Source organism: Sus scrofa, chromosome 10 (genome assembly GCF_000003025.6).
Source record: "Sus scrofa isolate TJ Tabasco breed Duroc chromosome 10, Sscrofa11.1, whole genome shotgun sequence".
Lineage (NCBI taxonomy): Eukaryota > Metazoa > Chordata > Mammalia > Artiodactyla > Suidae > Sus > Sus scrofa.
In genome coordinates, this window is record NC_010452.4 from 38,416,312 (window position 1) to 38,438,598 (window position 22,287).

Here is a 22,287-nt window from a genome sequence, read left to right on the forward strand (position 1 = left end):
CCCTAAAAAGAAAAAAAAAAAAAGACTACCTGCTTAATGCCCAGGATTGCATTTTGATTTTTTAAGTTATGCATTAATATTTCAGATGTTAAGATAATGCTTGGGTAAATTCTTTTTTTTAAATACTGTTATAGGCATTCTGTGGTGGCTCAGTGGGTTGAGGATCTGGCATTGTCACTGCTGTAGCATGGGTTCAATCCCTGGCCTGAGAACTTCTGCATGCTGTGGGTATAGCCGAAAAAAAAAAAAATTTACTGTTATAATACTGTTACAAAGTGAAAGTACAAGGAATCTAAACCCTTTAATCTGGAAAACAAGTAAGATTGACATTTTTACCCCAGGAAAAAAAATTTCATAAATACCACAGTTGAAAGGTTTCTTTAGAAGATACATTTCATTGCATTGCTAAAATTACCAAAGAAGAAATCCAAACTTCATAATAATGCTAGAAAGTAAAAATGAAACAGTTACTCTATTTCTGTAATGCTGCAAGTCAAACAGGAATATAGTGAGTGTCACTCTTCTCTAGCCCTGTTTCAGTTTTGACATAGAATTGCACAATATTTCTTGTGTGAACTGCAGGATATAGCTTAAAGCACCAAAAACAGTTAACCAGCCCCAGTTAGCACACATTACCCACTGGACTTTCTGAATCTATCATCCCAACAACATTAGGAGGCTGGTATTCTCTCTTTTAAAAAAAAAAAAAAAAATACCCTTTGTTGGAGTATAGTTGACTTACAATGTTGTGTTAGTTTCAAGTGTATTATAAGTGAATAAGTTTTACAGATGTATGTATTCATTCTTTCTCAGATTCTTTCCCATATAGGCTATTACAGAGTATTGAGTAGAGTTCCCTGTGCTGTACAGTAGGTCCTTGTTACTTACTGACTTTGAAGGCAGGTATTCTTAGATCCATTTTACAAATGAGGAAGCAAGAATATAATACACAGCCCACGGTCCCTCAGCTGATTAAGCTAGATTTCATCCCAGTTACAGGAGCTGTCTTGTGGCACAGCTCCTGGGACAGTTCCTCCATGTAGCAGGTACTCAGTGTTGTTGAATTGGAAGGAGGGGAAGGAAGCAAATACTATAAGCTTACTAACCCTCTGCAGTGCCCAAGTGTGATTCCCTGATGTGCTGCTTAGAAGAGTTACTTAATCTCTCTGAGGCTCATTTTTTAAATATTTGAAATGAGGGCATTTTGATAACCTCATGATTGTTAAAAAGACTGAATGAGACCATATAAGGTACTTCTCTCAGTATTAGTGTTTCTGATCAGTGTTTCATACCCAGGCAGTCATTACCTTTATTCAGGGTGTTTAGAACATTTGCATTTAATGTGATTATTGATGTTCTTAGGGTAAATCATCTTGCTGTTTGTTTTCTATTTGTTCCATTTGTTCTTTTCTGTATTTCTTTCTTTTTTCTTTTTTTTTTTTTTTTTTTAAGGCCACACCCACAGCATATGGAGGTTCCCAGGCTAGGGTCACCACAGCCACAACAACTCAGGATCTGAGCCTTGTCTGCCACCTACACCACAGCTCATGACAACACCAGATCCTTAACTCATGGAGCGAGACCAGGATAGAACCTGAGTTCTCGTGGATACTAGTCAGATTCGGTTGCACCAAGCCACGAAGGCAACTCCCATTTTGGGTTTTTATTTTGTTTTAAGTTTTATTGAAATATAGTTGATTTACAAGGTTATGATAATTTCTGCTGTACAACAGAGTGATTCAGTTGTACATATGTACACTTCCATTCTCCTTCAGATTCTTTTCCCACATAGATTATCACAGAATATATTGGGTAGAGTTCTCTGTGCTGTAAAGCAGGTCCCTGTTGGCCAATCATTCCACGTACCCAGTGTGCACTTGCCAGTCCCAAAGCCCCAGTCCATCCCTCCTCCATACCTGTCCCCTTTGCTAACCATAAGTTTGTCAAAGACTGTGAGTCTGTTTCTGTTCTGAAAATAAGTTCATTTGTATCCTTTTTATTTATTTATTTATTTATTAGGGCCACAGGTGTGACATGTGGAAGTTCCCAGGCTAGGGGTCAAATTGGAACTACAGCTGCTGCCTTACACCACAGCCACAGCAATGCCAGATCTGAGCCTTGACTGTGACCTATACCATAGCTTGCAGCAACACTTGATCCTTAACCCACTGAGCAAGGCCAGGGATCAAACCCATACCCTCATGGGTACTAGTCAGGTTCATTTCCACTGAATCACAATGGGAACGTCTATATCCTTTTTTTCAGTTCCACATATAAGTGATATCATATGTTTGTCTTTCACTTTCGGAATAACTTCACTTAGTATGATAATTTTTAGGTCCATCTGTAGTTCTGCAAATGGCATTATTTCATTCTTTTTGATGGCTGCATAATATTCCATTGTGTATATGTGCCACATCTTCTTTATCCATTCCTCTGTTGATGGACATTTAGGTTGCCTCCATGCCTTGGCTGTTGTATATAGTGCTACAGTGAACATTGGGGTACATGTATCTTTTCAAGTTATGATTTTCTCTGGATAGATGCCCAGGAGTGGGATTGCTGGATCATATAGCAGTTCTATATTTAGTTTTCTGGGGAACCTCCATATGGTTTTCCAGTGGTTGTACCAACATACATGCCCACCAACAGTATATGAGGGTTCCCTTTTCTCCACACCCTCTCCAGCATTTATTGTTGTAGACTTTTTCATGATGGCCATTCTCACTGGTATAAGGCAGTATCTCATAGTGGTTTTGATTTGCATTTCTCTAATAATTAGTGATTGTTGATTTGCTTTCTTTTGGATTATTTTTTATGATTCTATTTTATCTCTTTTGTAGACTTTTTAGTTGTAACTTTTTTATTTCAGTGATTGCTTTAGGGTTACAGTATACACATCTTTAACATATCCATCTACAGTCAAGTGATACGTCACGTAATGTATAGTTTAAGAACCTTACAATGAGGAGTTCCCATCATGGCTCAGTGGTTAATGAATCTGACTAGCATCCATGAGGACGCAGGTTCGATCTCTGGCCTTGATCAGTGGGTTAAGGATGCGGCATTGCTGTAAGCTGTGGTGTAGGTCACAGATGCAGCTCCTGCATTGCTGTGCCTGTGGTGTGGGCCAGCAGCTACAGCTCCCATTGGACCCCTAGCCTGGGAACTTCCACATGCCACAGGTGCAGCCCTAAAAGGACAAAAAAATAAAAAATGAAAAAATAAAGGACAGAGAGTTCCCACTGTGGTACAATGGATCGGCAGAGTCTCTGCAGCACCAGGCCACAGGTTCAATCTCCAGCCCAGCACGGTAGGTTAAGGATCTGGCATTGCTGCAGCTGTGGCATAGATCGCAGCTGCAGCTTGGATCTGATGCCTGGCCCAGGAACTCCGTATGCTATGGTGTGGCCAAAAAATAAAAATAAATAAAGGACAGGAGTTATCTTGTGACTCAGGGGGTTAAGGATCCCGTGTTGTCACTATAGCAGCTTGGGTCACTGCTGTGGCACAGCTTTGAGCCCTAGCCCAGGAACTTCCACATGCTGCAGGCACAGCCAAAAAATAAATAAATAAATAATTAAAAAATAAAAGATAAACAGATTAAAAGTAAAAGGGTAGCAAAAGATACACTAGTCAAAAGAAAGCAGGAGTGGTTAAATTAATATCAGGCAAAGTAGATTTCAGAGCAAGAAATATCACCAAAGATAAAGATTATTTCATTATGCTAAAGGGATCAGTTCATCAAGAGGACATAAAAATCCTAAATGCTTATTTGCTTAGCAACAGCTTCAAAATGCTTGAAGCAAAAACTGCTAAAATCATAAGGAGACATAGACATATAAGCAATTATAGAGGTTCCCATTGTGGCGCAGCAGAAATGAATCTGACTGGCAACTATGAGGTTGCGGGTTCAATCCCTGGCCTTGCTCAGTGGCTTAAGGATCCGGTGTTGCCGTGAACTGTGGTGTAGGTCACAGATGCGGCTCGGATCTGGTATTGCTGTGGCTGTGGTGTAGGTCAGCAGCTGTGGCTTCCGATTCAACCCCTAGCCTGGGAACCTCTATATGCCATGGGTGCAGCCCTAAAAAGCAAAAAACTAAATAAAAGATTTTAAGTCATACAAAGTATGTTCTCTTGACCACAATGGAAATAAATTAGAAACCAATAAACAGTGAAACTAAATAGCACTTTTAAAAGGTTAGATGATTTCTAAGTCAGGTGTCTGGGGAAGTGAATTGGGGAGCAGAAAGGAAGTTATCAGAATGTTGTGGAATGGGAGTTCCCATTGTAGCTCACTGGGTTAAGAACCCAGCTAGCATCCATGAGGATGTGGGTTCAATTTCTGGCCTCGCTCAGTGGGTTAAGGATCCTGCATTGTCATGAGCTGTGGTATAGGTCACAGACGCGGCTCAGATCTGGCACGATGTGGCTGTGGTATAGGCCATCAGCTGCTGCTCCAGTGTGACTCCTCACCTGAGAACTTCCATGTGCCACAGGTGCAGCCATAAAAAGAAAGGAAAAAATTTTAAAGAAAAAAGAAAAGAATGTTGTGGAATGATGTTATGAAGAATGAGCCTCATTCTGCTTTTGCCTCCCCACTGCAACCCATGCTTCACATTGCTAACAGTGTGATCCTTGCACAGTTAAATCTGATGATCAGGTCTGTTTAGTGGCTCTGCATCAGGGGCAAAATTAAATCCAAAATCTTTGCAACATAGTTTCTGTTCAACCCTCCAACCTCTCTTCTCACTGTCTCACTTCTCACTTCCTAGTGATAGGGATGAAGGAGGCACAGATGTAGAAATCCCAATAAGGGACCATAGGTAGGGAAACCAGGGACTCTAAGTTAATAACTGCTCAAGAGGGCCATCAGAACAAGTTAGGCTGACTAGTAGAGGTGCTAGATAGGCCTCAAGTCATTGGGTGGGAGATGGGGTGAGGCCTGCATTCAGGTTTAGACCAAGGGCAGGAGTTTGGGGACCGCCCTTCTGCTGATTTGAATAAGTAAGTAACATGACAGTCCTAGTCTGACCTTATAGGGTCAAATACTCTCTTATAGAATACTGAGGAGGAGCCGCTACTTGAAAAGAAGAAAGAAGAAGAGGCGGTCTTTTCCCACCCTTACTCCCCTTGGATGATACAACTGTACCCCACTTAATCCTCAGGGCAGAACCTCCTTGCCTGCCCGATTGTGTCTCTCACAGGCATCCTCTATCTTTCTTTTTTTTTTTTTTTAAGGGCCACACCTGCAACATATGGAGAGTCCCAGGCTAGGAAATTCCCAGCCACCAGCCTACACCATAGCCACAGCAACACCAGATGCGATCTGTATTTGCAACCTATACCACAGTTCATGGCACGGGGCCAGGGATCAAACCTGCATCTTTACAGAGACTATGTCAGGCGCCTAACCTGCTGAGCCACAACAGGAACTCCGTGTCATATATCTTAATAAATCTATTTTTGCTTATCGCTTTGTCTCTAGCTGAATTCCTTCTGCGCAGAGTCATAAAGAACCTGAACTTCAGTTAAGTCTAGACACTGGGTGAGTGATTCTAATTTGAGTGATTCTAATTTAAAACTGTGGGTTCAGGTCCCAATCTGGGTTCTGGTTAGGTTCAGGCCATTAGTGCTGTCACTTTCACTAGTGCATTCTTTTTTTTCTAATAATGATTTTTTTTTTCATCATAGCTGGTTTACAGTGTTCTGTCAATTTTCTTCTGTACAGCATGGTGACCCAGTTAACACATACATGTATAGATTCTTTTTTCTCACATTATCATGCTCCATCATAAGTGACTAGATACAGTTCCCAGTGCTGCACAGCAGGATCTCATTGCTACTCCATTCCAAAGGCAATAGTCTGCATCTGTAACCCCAAGTTCCCAATCCATCCCACTCTAGTGCATTCTTTTCTATTACAGCATTTATTTGCTTCTCTGTCTCCACCGCAAGGCTAGAGAACAAGATTCATGTCTTTTTCATTTTTGTATCTCTGTCTAGTGTAGTGCTGAGCACAGGGCATCCTTCCAAGAAAAAATTAGCTGAATGATAATAGGAGTTTATTAAACATTTTCTTTGTCCTCTCAAAAAGAAAATTAGTTGTTGCAAAATAAGGAAATTGCTTTCTTTTATAATCAGAAACATTTTTTCCCCAAAAAGTCCTTTGTTAAAATTCAGCCTTTGCACAACCTCGCTCTAAAATTTCAAAGGCCTTAAGGCAGTGATTTTCAGTCTCTTCAAAGTAGTAAGACCCTGTCATTTTCTGTCTCTGCATTTGTGTCTCACCTCACTGTCTCATCTCTTGCTGAAATGTTCTTTTTAAACTAATAGCTTAATAAATTGCTAAGCAGTTTTCATCAGACCCATTAGGACAATGGGCCATATCCATTTGTGGAGCTGGACATTCAAGAAATCTGATCCAGTATTTGGAAAATCATTCCTGAGCTCAGAGTTGGCTCCAACTGGCACCTTCTGGCATTTGCATGTGGGTGGGAAATGTGGAATGCTTTGAAAGCTGAATGGATTTGTCAAGTTTTAAAATTCCCTTATGGCTAGAGGGAAACCGCATTCATTGTTTAAAAACACCATTGTTTGTTTTTTCTGCTTTTTTGTTCTTTGGAACCTGAATCTGCAAAAACATTCATGCCCAGCATTTTGCTTCATGCACCTCTCCCTACTACATTTCTGGAGGATGTGAGTGGTGTGGAAAGCTTTTTGTTGTGATTAGAATGTTCCAAACAAATTGAAAAACTCCCTTTTAATACTCATACCAAATTTTTTGGGAACAGACCCTATGTCTGTCACTGTAGCAGAAAGTAGATTTGCCAGGAGTGTGAGTCCTGGAAGCAGATTTCCAAGGCTCAGATCCCTGTTTTTCCATTTCTTGGCTGTGATACCTTGGACGAGGTCACTGAACCTCTCTGTGCTGCCTCAGTAGCCTGGTCTATTCCATAGGAATAAGAATAGAGCCTACATCCAAGAGTTGTTTGAAAAAATAGTAGGTTAATTCACGCTTAAAAGTGTAACAGGGAGTTCCCTTTGTGTCTCAGCAGGGAACCCAACATAGGGATCTGTGAGGATTCGGGTTTGATCTCTGGCCTCACTCAGTGGGTTAAGGATACGTCCTTGCCACAAGCTGCAGCGTAGGTTGCAGATGCAGCTCAGTTCCCATGTTACTGTGGCGTAGCGGCAGCTGCAGCTCCAGTTCAGCTCCTAGCCTGGGAACTTCCATATGCCACAGGTGCAGGCATATAAAAAGGGAGAAAAAAAAAAGTGTAACAGGCACAGAGTAAGTGAACTACAGAATTTAGTTAAGCTGGTAGCCAAAGTTATTGTTGTCGTTATCAGCATTATTAAGCAACTGAATATAGAGTTCCCATATCTGATTATGAAACCACGAGAGGGAGTTGCCCTAGCGGCTCAGCAGTTAACGAACCTGCCTAGCTGGGTTCGATCCCTGGCCTGGCTCAGTGGGTTAAGGATCCGGCATTGCCATGAGCTGTGGTGTAGGTTCCAGATGCGGCTGGGATCTGGCGTTGCTGTGGCTGTGGCGTAGGCTGGTGGCTACAGCTCCGATTTGACCCCTAGCCTGGGAACCTCCACATGCCGCAGGTGTGTCCCTAAAAAGACAAGAATAAAAGAGAGGAAGGAAGAAAGAAACCACAACAGTTCGACAGCCAGATTCAGGATGGTACCACCTCAGAAACATGTGACTCCACCATTGCCTGATTGCCCAAAATAAAGAGCACTGCCCTGGGAGAAGGTCATTTGAGGCCATGCAAGGTACTTTCCAGAGGCTCCAGCTCCACTGCCATTACTGGGACCTCCTCATTTCTCTCCTCCTTTAACTCAACAGCATCCTCCCTTCTAGTCTCTTGCCTACCTATCGCTCTCCTTTCCATGCCCCTCTCCCACCTCAATCCTTTTTCTCCACAGCAGATAGAGTGATTTCTAATATAATTTCTTTGATCTCACACACTTGCTTTCATAAACCCTCAGTGACATCCTTTGACACAATATAAAGCCTGAAAGCTTTGGTGAAGCATGAGGACCTTTGGGATCTGACCCCAGCAAACCTCTCCACCCTCTTCTCCCACCTCTCATCCCTTCGTGTGGGGCCCTGATGCACTGATCGTAGTTCCCCAGCCCACCTTGTTCTTATCACTGGCCTATCCACATATTGCTCTCATTGCTCAGAATACTCACCCCTTTCATCAGGATAAACTTACCCTCAGGGTTCACCTGTGGTTGGTGTCTTGTTCTTCCAGCTCCCCACCCCCAATTTTGGATTTAGAGCATCCGGAATTGATGCTCCTTGAGGCAAGGACCGTGTCTGTGTCTGAGCTTATACCTAATTGCCTGGCAGATATATGTTTATTAAATATATGTTGAATTAGGAGTTCCTGCTGTGGCTTAGCGGCAACGGGTTAAGACTCCAACTGTGTCAGTTCGGGTTACTGAGGAGGCACGAGTGTGATCCCTGCCCTAGTGCGATGGGCTAAAGGATCTGGTGGTGTTGAAGTCACCATTTAGATTCAAGCCCTGGCCTGGGAACTTCCATATGCCTCAGGTGCGGCCCTAAAAAAAAGACACACACAAAAAACAATAATAATTAAAAAAAATAAAAACCAGTTGTGAAATAAAATGTTTGTAAGCAATCCAAACTACTATGAGTACCACCTCACATCATTCAGAATGGCCATCCTTAAAAAGTCAACAAATAACAAATGCTGGAGAGGGCATGGAGAAAGGGAATCCTGCTACATTGTTGGTGGGAATGTAAATTGGCGCAACCACAATAGAAATCAGCATGGCGTTTCCTCCAAAAACTAAAAATAGAGTTGCTATATGATCCAGCTATCCCACTCCTGGGCATATATGCGGACAAAACTATAATTCAAAAAGATAATATGCACCCCGGAGTTCCCGTCGTGGCTCAGTGGTTAACGAATCTGACTAGGAACCATGAGGTTGTGGGTTCGATCCCTGGCCTCGCAGTGGGTGAAGGATCTGGCGTTGCCGTGAGCCATGGTGTAGGTTGCAGACACTGCTTGGATCCCACGTTGCTGTGGTTCTGGTGAAGGCCGGCAGCTATAGCTCTGATTAGACCCCTAGCCTGGGAACCTCCATATGCCAGGGGTACGGCCCTAGAAAAAGCAAAAAGACAAAAAAAAAAAAAGAGATACATGCTCCCCTGTGTTCATAGCAGCACTATTCATAATAGCCAAGACATGGAAACAACCTAAGTGTCCATCAAGAGATAAATGGATAAAGAAAATATTTTATATATATTTTCATACAATTGAATATTACTTGACCATAAGAAACAATGAAATAATGCCATTTGTAGCAACATGGATGGACCCAGAAGTTATAGTACTTAGTGAAGTAAGTCAAACAAAGAAAAATAACATATAACTTGTACACAAAATCTAAAACATGACACAAATGAACCTGTCTACGAAACAGAAACAGACTCACAGACTAGAGAACAGACATGTGGTTGCCAAGGGAGAGTTGGTGGGGGAGGGATGATTGGGAGTTTATGGTTAGCAGATGCAAACTATTATAAATAGAATGGATAAACAAGGCCCTACTGTCTAGCACAGGGAACCATATCCCATATCCTGTGATAAGTTCCATAATGGAAAAGAATATGAAAGAGTGTGTGTGTGTGTGTGTGTGTGTGTGTACATATATAACTGAATCACTTGGCTGTACAGCAGAAATTAACACAACAATGTAAATCAACTATACTTCCATAAAATAAATTTGAAAGAAAGAGAAAGACAAAAAATCACAGACTCTGAAAATAAACATGCGGTTACCAAAGAGGACATAGGGGAGGGATGGACTGGGTTTGGGGGATCAGCATATGCACACTGTGACATATGGAATGACTGGCCAGGGGGCCCTGCTGGAGACACAGGGAACTCTACCCAGTATTCTGTGATCATCTATATGGGGAAAGAATCTGAAAAAGAATGGATGTGTGTATGTGTATAACTGAATCACTTTGTTGTGCAGCAGACATTATCACAACAATGTAAAGCAACTATACTTCAAGAAAACTTTACAAATGAAAAAAGGTGCTTTTAATTTAAAAAAGAAAGAGAGAAAACATTTGAAGGTAGTTTGATGAATTAGCCCATGTGACTCACATGAGGTAGAGGGTTTTGTGCTTCCACAGCCCCACCGCCTCCAGCCGTCTCCCTTCTGCTGGTCAGTGGAGGCTCTGATTGGCCACAAATAGGTGTTTCTTTTCAAGTCAATGTCATTTTGAAAGTCCCCTCCCACACATCTGTAGGAGCCGTTTGAGACACATTTGCAGGGCCATCTTAGTTCTAGAAGCATCAAGCATTTCGAACCCTTGGAACCAGCACCCCGAAGAGTTTTAACTCAGCATCCAGGGAGGAGAGGCTTTTCAAAGCTGAGCACCTCCTTTGATTCATTTTGGCTTGACATTTTCTCTGCCTTCCATCAGTAGACTCGGCATTTTTTTTTTCTGGCCCAGACCCATGCAAACAAGAGACTGGAGCTTCTCTAATAAGCTAAGAAAAAACACATTTTAAAAATAACACGAGCAAATGAATTCATTCTGGCAAAAGCAGCCCAGCTACGTAAAATAAGCTTCAGAGTTTCACAATAGCAGGTCCTGAAAACGTAAACAACCCCAGGGTCCACGTGAGCTGAGCCATTTGCCAAAGAAAGAGTCTCCAGCCCAAATTCTGCCAGAATAAAGAACACCTTATAAAACTAGGAGCCAGTGGTGATCATGTGAAAACAAGATGGAGGGTGGAGGGGTGGGACTTAACCCAAGGAAAATAAGTCTCATGACTAGACACTCAAAATGTTGGCTTTCCAAACCAAAGCTAGGATGATGAGGGATGGGGGGAAGGAGGGGTAACAACAGCCTATGCCTCAGGCCCTTGCTCAGACCCCACCAGGCCCCTGGCTTCCCAAGGGAAAGCCAGAGTCTGCTCACTCTCATGAAGTCAGAGGAAGCCCCTGCAGGTTTTACCATGTGTTCTGTTGACAAGATAATGGTTCCATTGAAACTGTAATAACACACTTGGCCAAAGAAGCCCACACTATTATAGTAACTTCATATCCAGCCTGAGGTTTTTTTTTTTTTTTGAGCATAATAATATGTTCTTTCTAACGAGGCCCATACTGTTCTAAGGAACTTATGCAGAGTTTCATCTCTGTACTAGAACAATACCTGCTATAAATAATAAATACAGTGATCATCATTTTATGTTTGAATAACTCCCTTCCTGCCCCCCCCCCAAAAAAAAAGAAAGAAAGAAAAAGCGACTCTCATTTCTTAGTAGAGGTGAGGTCCTTTCTATGCTGGAAGCACAGTGCTAGAATTCACATCTTAGAACACACAGAACTTGGGAGAAATTCAGAGAAAGAGCACAGGAATCATTTTTAAAGTCTAGAAAACGCAATTTATAGAAAAGGGTTGAAGAACTTGCCATGATATGTAGTAAACCTTAATATTATATTTCAGGTATACAAAGGATCATGCTCAAATTAGCAACATGTATTGAGTAATGGCTGTGTGCCAGTTCCTCATTTAACCCTCACGACAACCTCAGAATGTGAATATCCTCATGGTTCATCATGAGGACACTAAAACTTAGCTTAAATGATTGTCCAAATGCGACAGGCATTTTCCACAAACACCCTGCTTTTTTCTCTCTCCCTCCCTCCCTCTCTCTTCTCTCACCTGGATAATACGTTCTCTTTTGGTGGAACTCAGGCATGACCACCTGACCAGCCAACGAAATTTGAGAGACAGGTGTCACTTTGAGACAGAGGGTGAGAACCAGTATGAGCCTGGCCTCCTAACTCTGGCACCACGACCACAGCGTGACCATTGCGTTCTGGAAAGTCGCTGCTTCACAGCCTTGGTCCCACAGTAGAATCAACAGGAGCAGAGCCGCTGCCCCACCCCCATCAACCCAACATGAGCCAGTGCCATGAGCAAGACATTAACCTTCCAGTTTTAAGCCACTGAACTTGGGAGATTGTTTCTGCAGCAAAACCCGACTGTTAGACCAAGTCACCCAGCTGACTAGAACTTGACCTGCCTCTATTACCCACAACTGATGTTGGCTAGCATGCTGTGCTGCCTTCCAGGTAGAGCATGGCTAGGTGTCTTCTACCTAATATGAGAAGAAGGAAAACAACAACGAAAAAGGTCATTATCTCCAGTAACAGGAATTGAGATTCCCCAGGGGCAGTCAAGACTGACCGATAAAGAGAAATGAGGGTAGACAGGGGAACCTCTAGTGAAGATTTACTCAGAAGAGACAAACAGATCATGTTTTGATGTATCTTCCTCGAGGCATGTTGAATGAACATTTTGCATAGATTTTCTCAAAGAAGGCTCTCCCTAAGGGAAATTGTTTTCTTTTCTTTTATTCGCTTTTTAGGGCCACAATGCAGCATATGGGAGTTCCCAGGCGAGGGGTCAGGTGAGAGCTGTAGCTCCTGGCCTACACCATAGCAACGGGGGATCCAAGCCACATCTGCAACCTACACTACAGCTCACGGCAACGCCAGATCCTTAACCCACTGAGCAAGGGATCAGGGATCGAACCCGCATCCTGATGGAGCCCCAACAGGAATTCCAAGTGAAAGTTTCTTAATAGAGTTAGTTCCTGGCTTGGAATTGTTTATTCTGCATCAGGATCTCTTTCTCTGGTTTAGTCTCTTTTCTTCCAGACCTCACACAGGAACCTTCTCCCTTACTAGTCTACACACAGGATGGTCTTCATTTCCAGCCTACCAGGAACCCAGGGAGCTTGGTTTGGACTCCCCCCAGGACAAGGATTCGCAGGTAGTTTGTTTTGGGGGGAGGTGATTCCAAGAAGCAGAAGTGAGAGAGCAGGCTGACTGAAAGCAGAAGCAGGAAAAGCCAATATAAGGATGCATCATACCTACCACCCAAGATCAGCATGAGGATAAAATGAGCTAATACAGGTAAAAGTGCCCAGCACAGCTTGTAGCCCAGCTCCTGGCCTATAATAGACACTTAATAAATATGAATTCCCTGCCCTCGATCCCCTGTATGTTCTAAAGCTGTGCCAGAAGCTGAGACAAACCTACTCTAAGGTCCCTCCAACTCCTCGCTTGAACTTTTCTTTGGATTGCTGATGCTGACTCGGCCCCCAATTTGAGCGGCAATGAGGAAACCCTTAAAATGAAAACCTGGTTTAGCATCTGCTGAGATAAACAGAAAAGAACCCAGGAAAGCAAAAAGCCCAGGACAGGGAATGAAAATGTAATTCAGCTTTTTAAAAAAAATAATAATAATAAAAAAGGAGATTTGTTCTCCTGGAACGCTGGGTGGAAATCTTGATGAGTTACCTCGCTGTCATAAATCCTCTTTGGAACAAAGGACTAAAGGGCACGGAAGGGAAAGAAAGAAAGGAGGGAGGGTAGAGGGCGGGATAACAGGAGGGAAGACTTTGAGAATAAATGAAAGGAGGAAGGAAGGAAATTATCCAACAGTGATTCTGCTGAGCATTAGGCAATAAAACTTGGGGAAAATTTAAAATAGAACTTTCCTGAAACCCTTTCAAAGAGATGGTTTTTTTCCTTAGAAAAGCATCGTCAGGACTGTTCAACATCCAGGGCAAGTCTCTCATATTGTTGAACATGAAACATTAGCACATTTGAGGCTGGCCGGAGGCCATGTAGAAATTCAATAATTATTCAACCCAAGGGGCTTTCCAAATGGTGATGTAGCTTCTTAGGAGGAGATTAATATTGAGCAGTGTACTAAATCTAATTGGAATCTTGAGGAAATAGGGTCTGAGTAGGTAAAACAGCTGGAGGCTAAAGTAGGACAGGATGAATGATGCCCTCACTTTTGTGTCTTGCATTAATTATGACGTGAAAAGGAAAATCCTGTTTGTTTGTTTGTTCATTCATTTATTTATTTATTTATTTATTTATTTATTTATTTATTTATTGTCTTTTTTGCCATTTCTAGGGCCACTCCCTCAGCATATGGAGGTTCCCAGGCTAGGGGTCCAATCAGAGCTGTAGCCACCGGCTGACACCAGAGCCACAGCAATGCGGGATCCGAGCTGCGTCTGAGACCTATACCACAGCTCATGGCAACACCGGATCCTTAACCCACTGAGCAAGGCCAGGGATCGAACCCGCAACCTCACGGTTCCTAGTCAGATTCATTAACCACTGTGCCACGGTGGGAACTCCCTGTTTATTTTTTATGCCAGGAGCACAGGGGCAGGTTTGCGGAGGTTCCTCAACAGCACTTCAGTCTGACAGTAGAAAGGTTACTTCTTTCATTTCTTTGTACAGATGTTCCAGAAGAGCTGAAGAGGCACGGATGACTTCTTGGTTTGCCACACCATGTAGTTAGGAGTTAATGACTGACCCATCTGCTGTGGGTAGGCGTTGATCACAAAGTCAAATAGCCTTCACAAGGACCTTTATTTGAGCTCCTCATTGTGTTCATTTTTGGAAGAGGAAAGGGGATGTGATCTGGTTGGAAGCTGACATGACTCACCAGCCTCTTCTCTATCTTCCTATGCCCATCTCACCTTTTCTTTGTTTTTTGTTTTGACCTGGCCCGTGGCATGCAGAAGTTCTGGGGCCAGGGATCAATCCTGCAACACAGCCCGTGACACCACTAGATCTTAACCAGGTGAGCCACTGGGGAACTCCCTTATGTTCTTCTGCTTTTTGAGAGCAAAACTTCCCAGATCTATTGAGCACAAAAGGGTCTGATTTCCCCATTTGAGAAAGGTGCTCAAATCTCACACTTCAATTGATTTTGGGGATCCAGACTATGGTGTCTTTATTTCTTTTTAATTTTTGTCTTTTTGCCTTTTCTAGGGCTGCTTCCCAAGGCATATGGAGGTTCCCAGGCTGGGGTCTAATTGGAGCTGTAGCCACTGGCCTACGCCACAGCCACAGCAACGCGGGATCCAAGCCGCGTCTGCAACCTACACCACAGCTCACGGCAACGCCAGATCCTTAACCCCCTGAGCAAGGCCAGGGATCAAACCTGCAACCTCATGGTTCCTAGTCGGATTCGTTAACCACTGCGCCACAATGGGAACTCCCAGACTATGGTGTCTTTAGATAAGACTACCTTAGGGATATTTCTCCTGGCAACTATCCCTCCTTGGATTCTATCTAAGCTGACCTGTTTTACGGTGAGACAATTCCTTTCCATTATTCAAAGTGCTGAGGCCAACCACAAGGGTACCACAATCTGACAATGTCAGGCCAGAGCAACAACATACAGCTCATCTCCTGAGAGAGTTACTCATTCAAGATCCCAATGATTTAAAAACCCAAACCCAGAGTTCTCATCGTGGCTCAGCAGAAACAAATCCAACTAGGAAATCAGTGGTGGGCCTGACCCCTGGCCCTGCTCAGTGGGTTAAGGATCTGGTGTTGCTGTGAGCTGTGGTGTAGGTCACACACTCGGCTCGTGTCCCGCATTGCTGATGCTGTGGCGTAGGCTGGCAGCTGTAGCTCCGATTAGACCCTTAGCCTGGGAACCTCCATATGCCATGGGTGTGGCCCTGAAAAGCCCTCCCCAAAAAAATAAAAAGCAAATAAATAAATAAATAAATAAAAATAAAAACCCAAACCCCACAGTCTAGTAGGGAGATCTGAAGGAACATTGGGTCATTGTGAAAAGTAGAAACAGACTTTAAAAACAGAAAGAAAGATCACAGTCTTATTTCAATAAATTTGATTTTAAAAATGACTTAGAGGAAATAAACGGTGATTACAATTAAAAATAAAAATAAAATTATAAAATGAATAAAATAAAATGACTTAGGAAAGTGTATTCACTCTATTTGTACAGAATTGTCCATTATGGCAGTTCTCGTCTTGGCACAACGGAAACAAATCCGACTAAGAACATGAGGTTGTGGGTTCAATCTCTAGCTTCGCTCAGTGGGTTAAGGATCTGGTGTTGCTGTGAGCTGTGGTGTAGGTCGCAGATGCAGCTCAGATCTGGCATTGCTGTGGCTGTGGTGTAGGCTGGCAGCTAAAGCTCCAATTAGATCCCTAGCCTGGGAACCTCCATATGCCTCAGGTGCTGCCCTAAAAAGACAAAAGACAAAAAAAAAAAAAAAAAAAGATTTGTCCATTATGATTTCAAACTGCACCTTTTTTTTTCAACTTCGCTGATACAGCTTTGAACAGTATCATAGGTTCTTCCCAGTCCTCAGACTGACCTTTCTGTGTCTCAGCTCCACTTCTGTAAAATGGGATTGATCTAATGTGGATTTCAGAGGGAATGACTATAGACATATAGTGTCTTTATACAGATAATAGATTCTTGTCATGGTTGGAAATTGCTTGAAGTATATATACATACTCTTGTTTGAATCGCCATTATTTCAGTGCTTAGGGAGAACTATGCACATTTATTTCTAGGACCCAGAGTTCGTTAACATAAATGCTAATATCACCGATCCCATGAGGCTTTGAGACAGTCCCTCCAACCTTGTGACCCATCAGGGTTTTGCAAACAAAATCAAAGGAAGTACGCGGGAATTGTGCCTTGCTGTTGATTTGTTCTGTAGACACTTAGATATGCAAACTATGACTGCCTGGTTTGAAAGCAAGAACTCTGAGAATGTCTCCTATTTATTGGTAAGCTGACACTGGATAATCAGACTAAGCCAAAATGGTTAGAATTTTCACCAAATGTTACCTCACACCAAGTCTCACTGGAGCAGGTCCTTGAACGCTGAGCACTGCTCTCCAGAGCGGCGTGATTGTGGGTCTGTGTTCATCAATGACTAGGCAAACAAGCTTTCTCCTTTTCTCTTTTGCAATCTGACTATTATGATGTTGCTATGGTAACACTACTCCGCTATCCCTTTGCTCCTTTGGTACCCTCTCAGAGGAAGCTGTAATGAAGTGGTTTGGCAAGAATATCTTTCTGGGGCTTTTCTCATACACCATTGAAGACCAGCATGGCTTTCCTCTTACAGGAAATGTATAAAGCCCGAACTGAGAATGGTGAAAAATGATTTGCACCGACTTGGGCAAAGAATGTGAATGTTATTCATTCTGTATCAAACGAACCAGAAATGTTCTCTTTTTGTTCCCCATTCCAGGAAATGTCATCCTAAGGGACCGTGAATCTTCTGGATTCAGTGTGGAATGTGACCCAGGCTGGGTGCTGGAATTTCTTACCCTCATGGGGGCGGGGCTACATGAGGGTGGTGTGAACTGGGCGCTGGAAAGAAAAGAAAGCAGTGTTTTTTGAGCACTCACCTGTCCGTACTGACAGTGACAGGCCCTGGGCTAAGTCTGTTACATGCAACCCTTCACCGAGTCCACATGTTTGCTTACATTATTTATCTTTTCTAGAAAATGAAGGAGCTGACTCAGAGGGCTTAGACACAGCTAATATGGATCTTTCAGACTCTGAAACCCATCCTCTTAATTCCCATGCACCTTGTCTCTCTATAATTTATCCTTTGAAGGATCCTGGCTTCTCTCTTTCCCCTAGAAGAGCTTGGAAGTAAGATTCATGAGTGGGTCCCATCCAAATTCCTCAAACGTATCCCACAGGCACCTGGAGATGATGGTCTGAAATAGCCTAAAAGTAGGCAATTTCAGCTGGGACAAATGCAGCCTTGTGGACTTTTCCACTCATGTGTCAGGACACATAGAACACTAGCGGTCATGAGACCCTGAAGCAATGTCCCAAATTTACTAGTTGTGTAATCTTGGGTGAGTCACTTAATCCAGGCTTAGCTACTTAATCTGTGAAATGGAAATGGTGAAAACTATACTTGTCCAAAGGTCAGGAATGGCTAGTTGCTCTCATTCTAAATTTTTGTTATTGTTGTTTTTGCCATGGCTTGCAGCAGCTTGATGTGGGATCTCAGTTCCCAGATCAAGGAACAGTGGTGAAAACCCTGCATCCTATCCATTAGACCACCAGGGAACTCCTCCCATTATCCATTTTTTTCCTCTTTTAGAAACTTTTCAGTCTCAGATATTTGAGGCTGTGCTCTGGACCCAGAATTATAGGTCTGTGATTGCCATTTTATAAGGTGGCAGACAGAGGTAGCCGTCTCTGAAAAGGTTTTACTCAACAAGAAGTTCATTTTTCTATTTGTTGCCTGTTGAGTTACAGCTTCAGACACTACTTTGGAAGCTCCTTTAGGTAATTTTTCTCCATTAATAACTGTAAACAAAAATCATTAAATTCTTTTGATCTCTAGCCTAGCTTTGGGGATCCCGGCCCTTATCATCTAACTGCATGCCTAGCTCCCATACCAACTAGTTTAAAATCTTGGTTCCCAGAGCACATCTGGCATTTTTCTCCCTTCCAGCACCTTTACTCCTGTGGTTCCCTCTATCTGAAACAACTTTTTTTTTGGGGGGGGTCTTTTTGTCATTTCTTGGGCTGCTCCCACGGCATATGGAGGTTCCCAGGCTAGGGATTAAATCGGAGCCTAGCCACCGGCCTAGGCCAGAGCCACAGCAACGCGGGATCTGAGCCGTGTCTGCAACCTACACCACAGCTCAGGGCAACGCCAGATCCTTAACCCACTGAGCAAGGGCAGGGACTGAACCCACAACCTCATGGTTCCTAGTCGGATTCGTTAACCACTGAGCCACAACGGGAACTCCCTGAAACAACTTTATTATCTGATTCCAACAACGTCTACCGTCTTAAGCCCAGCTCAAATGCCACATCCTCCCTGAAGCTCTCTACAATCGGCTCCATCTAGAATTCATCTAGCCTGTCTCTATGCTCCACAAGACATGTTCACCTCCCATTCACTATCCCCCACAGTCTTTTTGTTGTTATTGCTATTTGTGTTTCTTGGGTCATTTTTACTAGATCATAAGCATCTTCAGGGCAAGATCTAGAACTGCCCATGTGATAGTGGCAGTGCAATGTGAGGGTCACAGCCATGGGCTTCAGTCACACTGCCCACTCTAAAACCTGCCTATCTGAGGAGTTCCCATTGTAGCTCAGTGGGTTAAGAACCCAGCCGAGTGTCCATAAGGAGGCAGGTTCGATCCTTGGTCTTGCTCAGTGGGTTAAGGATCTGGCATTGCCATAAGCTATGGTCCAGGTTACAGATGCAGTTCAGATCTGGTGTTGCTGTGGCTGTGGTATAGGCCTGCAGCTACAGCTCTGATTCGACCCCTAGCCCAGGAACTTCCATATACAGCAGGTGGAGCTGTAAAATGAAAAAGAAAAAAAATAAACAAATAAAGCTTGCCTACCCGATGTACTTACCTGCCTGACCTTGGGCAAGTTTCTTCAACTTTCTAGTCTACAGTTTCTGTACCTATATGTACCACAGAGGGATCTTGTGAGAATTAAACGAGATATTCCAAAATGCCTAGCAAGTACCTGGCATACTATAGCTGCTTAATATATATTAAGTATCTCCAATGTCCATGGTGAAGGCTTTTCATTAATTATTTCAAGATATATTTATTGAATGCTGTATTAGTCCATTTAGGCTATTATAACAAAATGCCATACTCCTGAGTGGCTTAAACATGGACATTTACTTTTCACAGTTCTGGAGACTGAGAAGTCAAAGATTACAGTGCCACTGGAGTTTCTACTGTGGCACAGTGAGTTAAGCATCAGATTGCAGTGGCTAGGGTCGCTGCAGAGGTTCTGGTTAGATCCCTGGCCCAGGAGTTTCTGTTGTGGCTCAGTTAATGAACCCGATTAGTCCACAAGGATGCTGGTTCAATCCCTGGCCTTGCTCAGTGGGTTAAGGATCCAGCGTTGCCCTGAGCTATGGCGTAGGTCATAGATGCGGCTCAGATCTCTCATTGCTATGGCTGTGGCATAGGCAAGCGGCTACACCTCCTATGGGACCCCTAGCCTGGGAACCTCCATATGCCAAGGGTGCAGCCCTAAAAAGACCAAAAAAAAAAAGAGAGAGAGATCCCCAGACCAGCACAGTGGGTTAAAAGATCCCAGATTCCGCATTGCTGCAGCTGCAGCCTAGGCTGTAGCTGTGACTTGGATTCAATTCCTGGCTCCGGGGACCCACAGTGTGCTGAGATATGGCCATTAAAAAAGAAAAAAAGATGACAGTACCAGCTAATTGGAGTCCTGGTGAGGTATCTCTTCTTGTCTTGCAGATGGTCCTCTACTCACCATTGTCCTTAAGTGGCAGAGAGATAGCAACCTGTTTTTTTCTTTTTTCTTCATATAAAGCCACTAATCTCATAATGAGGGCCCCACCCTCATCAGCTCACCTAACACTAATTACCTCCCAAAGGCTACACCTTCAGATACTATCACATTGAGGGTTAGGGCTTCCACATATGGATGGGGTGGTCATAGCACATGTCTATATATTTTCTATAGATTGATTGAGCTAGTCTAGGGATAGAGCAATCAACTCAAACAAAAACCATCCTTGTCTCAGGGAGCTTATATCTGATGGAAAGAGTAAGGCAGTGTGTGGACAGAACAATTGTTCCCACAGATGGCCATATCCCCATCTCCCTAACATGTGACTATGTTATGGTACAAACGGGAACCAGGTTGCAGATAGAATCAACATTTGTAATCAGCTAAATTTTTAAAACAATTTTTACTATAGTTGATTTACAATGTTCTGTCAATTTCTGCTGTACAGCAAAGTGACCCCGCTATACATACATACACCTTCTTTTTCCATCATGTTCCATCACAACTGATTAGATGTAGTTCCCTGTGCTGTACAGCAGGATCTCATTGCTTATCCATTGTAAAATATCATTGTAAAATATAGGAGTTCCCATCATGGCTCAGTGGTTAACGAATCCGACTAGGAACCATGAGGTTGAGAGTTCGATCCCTGGCCTCGCTCAGTGGGTTAGGGATCTGGCGTTGCTGTGAGCTGTGGTATAGGTCACAGATGCAGCTCGGATCCAGCATTGCTGCGGCTGTGATGTAAGCCGGCGGCTACAGCTCCGATTCAACCACTAGCCTGGTAACCTCCATATACCACAGGAGAGGCCCTAGAAAAGACAAAAAAAAAAAAAAAAATTGTAAAATATAGTACTTTTATATATAGTGCTATAGTACTACATACAGTACTTTTAAACTTTCATAATATGGTATTTCTCAATCAAAATGCATTAAGACACTATCATATGGGAACTAAAAAGGTGTGCAAGACGTTCTTTTCCTCAGGAAGCTTATATTTAATGACTCTTACTATGCATTAAAAATACTTTCTATGGGAGTTCCCACTGTGGCTCAGCAGGTTAAGAAGCTGACTAGTGGCCATGAGGATGTGGGTTTGATTCCTGGCCTTGCTTAGTGGGTTAAGGATCCGACACTGTTGCACGCTGAAGTGTAGATAGGTTGCAGATGCAGCTCAGATCCGTGTTGCTGTGGCTGTGGCTCTGATTCAACCCCTAGCCTGGGAACCTCCATATAGGCAAGTGTGGCCCTGTAAATAAATAAATAAATAAATAAATAAATAAAATTTCCTATGTTTAGTTGACACTTTACAGCCCCTGCAACGTAGATACTGCTCTCCCCAATTTACAGAGCATACTAAGGTTTAGAGGTCATAGACCCAAGATCACTCAAATAGAAAGTAGAAGGCTGTGGGCTGGGCTTCAAAGTCCACGCTCATTCCATTAATCCCAGATTGTTCTAGAAAATTCGCTAGAATCTGAAGGTATTTTCCGATGATTAAGGCTCTCCTCTAGCATTTTTCATCAAGTTAGAAAATCTTGAAGAAGGTAAGCGATTTCCCCCTCTAGGTACCTTGGGTGTGGCCATTGTGGACCCAGAGAGCACCCTTTCTGATCTGATATCTTCTTCCTCTTCTCAGTCAAAGGGTCACTGTCTTTTCCGCAAGGCTGGGAGCCCAGCTCAGACTGTCCATTCCTCACCTCTTTTCAGAGGTAAGATAACCAAAGGAGACCTGTAGTCCTTTCCCGACGGAGCTGCCATTCCGCGGGCGGCCGCCAGGGGTCCCCATTCGCATCTCCGCACGATAACCGCGCGCCGGGTGCCCGTGGGGGCTGCTTTGGAGCCGCCGCGGCTGCAGCTGGAGCCCCGCGCTCGCACGCCCGCGCGCTTACTGAGAACGGGCGCCTTGGCTCCAGAGTCCCCAGCCAGATCCGCGAGCGTCGCCACTCCTGCCTGGAGCTCACCCTCTTCCTCTTGCTCCGCCTGCAGCTGGCTCGGCGCGAGGAGCCGACAGGGCCTCGGGGCTGAAGGTAAAACCCCACGGTGAGTGAGAACCCGCTCCCAGCGAGGGG

At 43.5% G+C, this 22,287-nt stretch overlaps 1 protein-coding gene across 2 annotated transcripts in view; it reads left to right on the top strand.

Moving 5' to 3' along the window:
• Nucleotides 21,622-22,287, top strand: part of MOB3B (MOB kinase activator 3B) — a 256,735-nt gene continuing 256,069 nt past the window's right edge. The window contains exon 1 of one of the 2 annotated variants that reach the window (XM_003130696.6): nt 21,622-22,258. The gene's annotated coding sequence lies outside the window, so the exon portion shown is untranslated. The remainder of the gene's footprint in view (nt 22,259-22,287) is intronic. The other variant, XM_021064706.1, reaches the window with a different exon arrangement.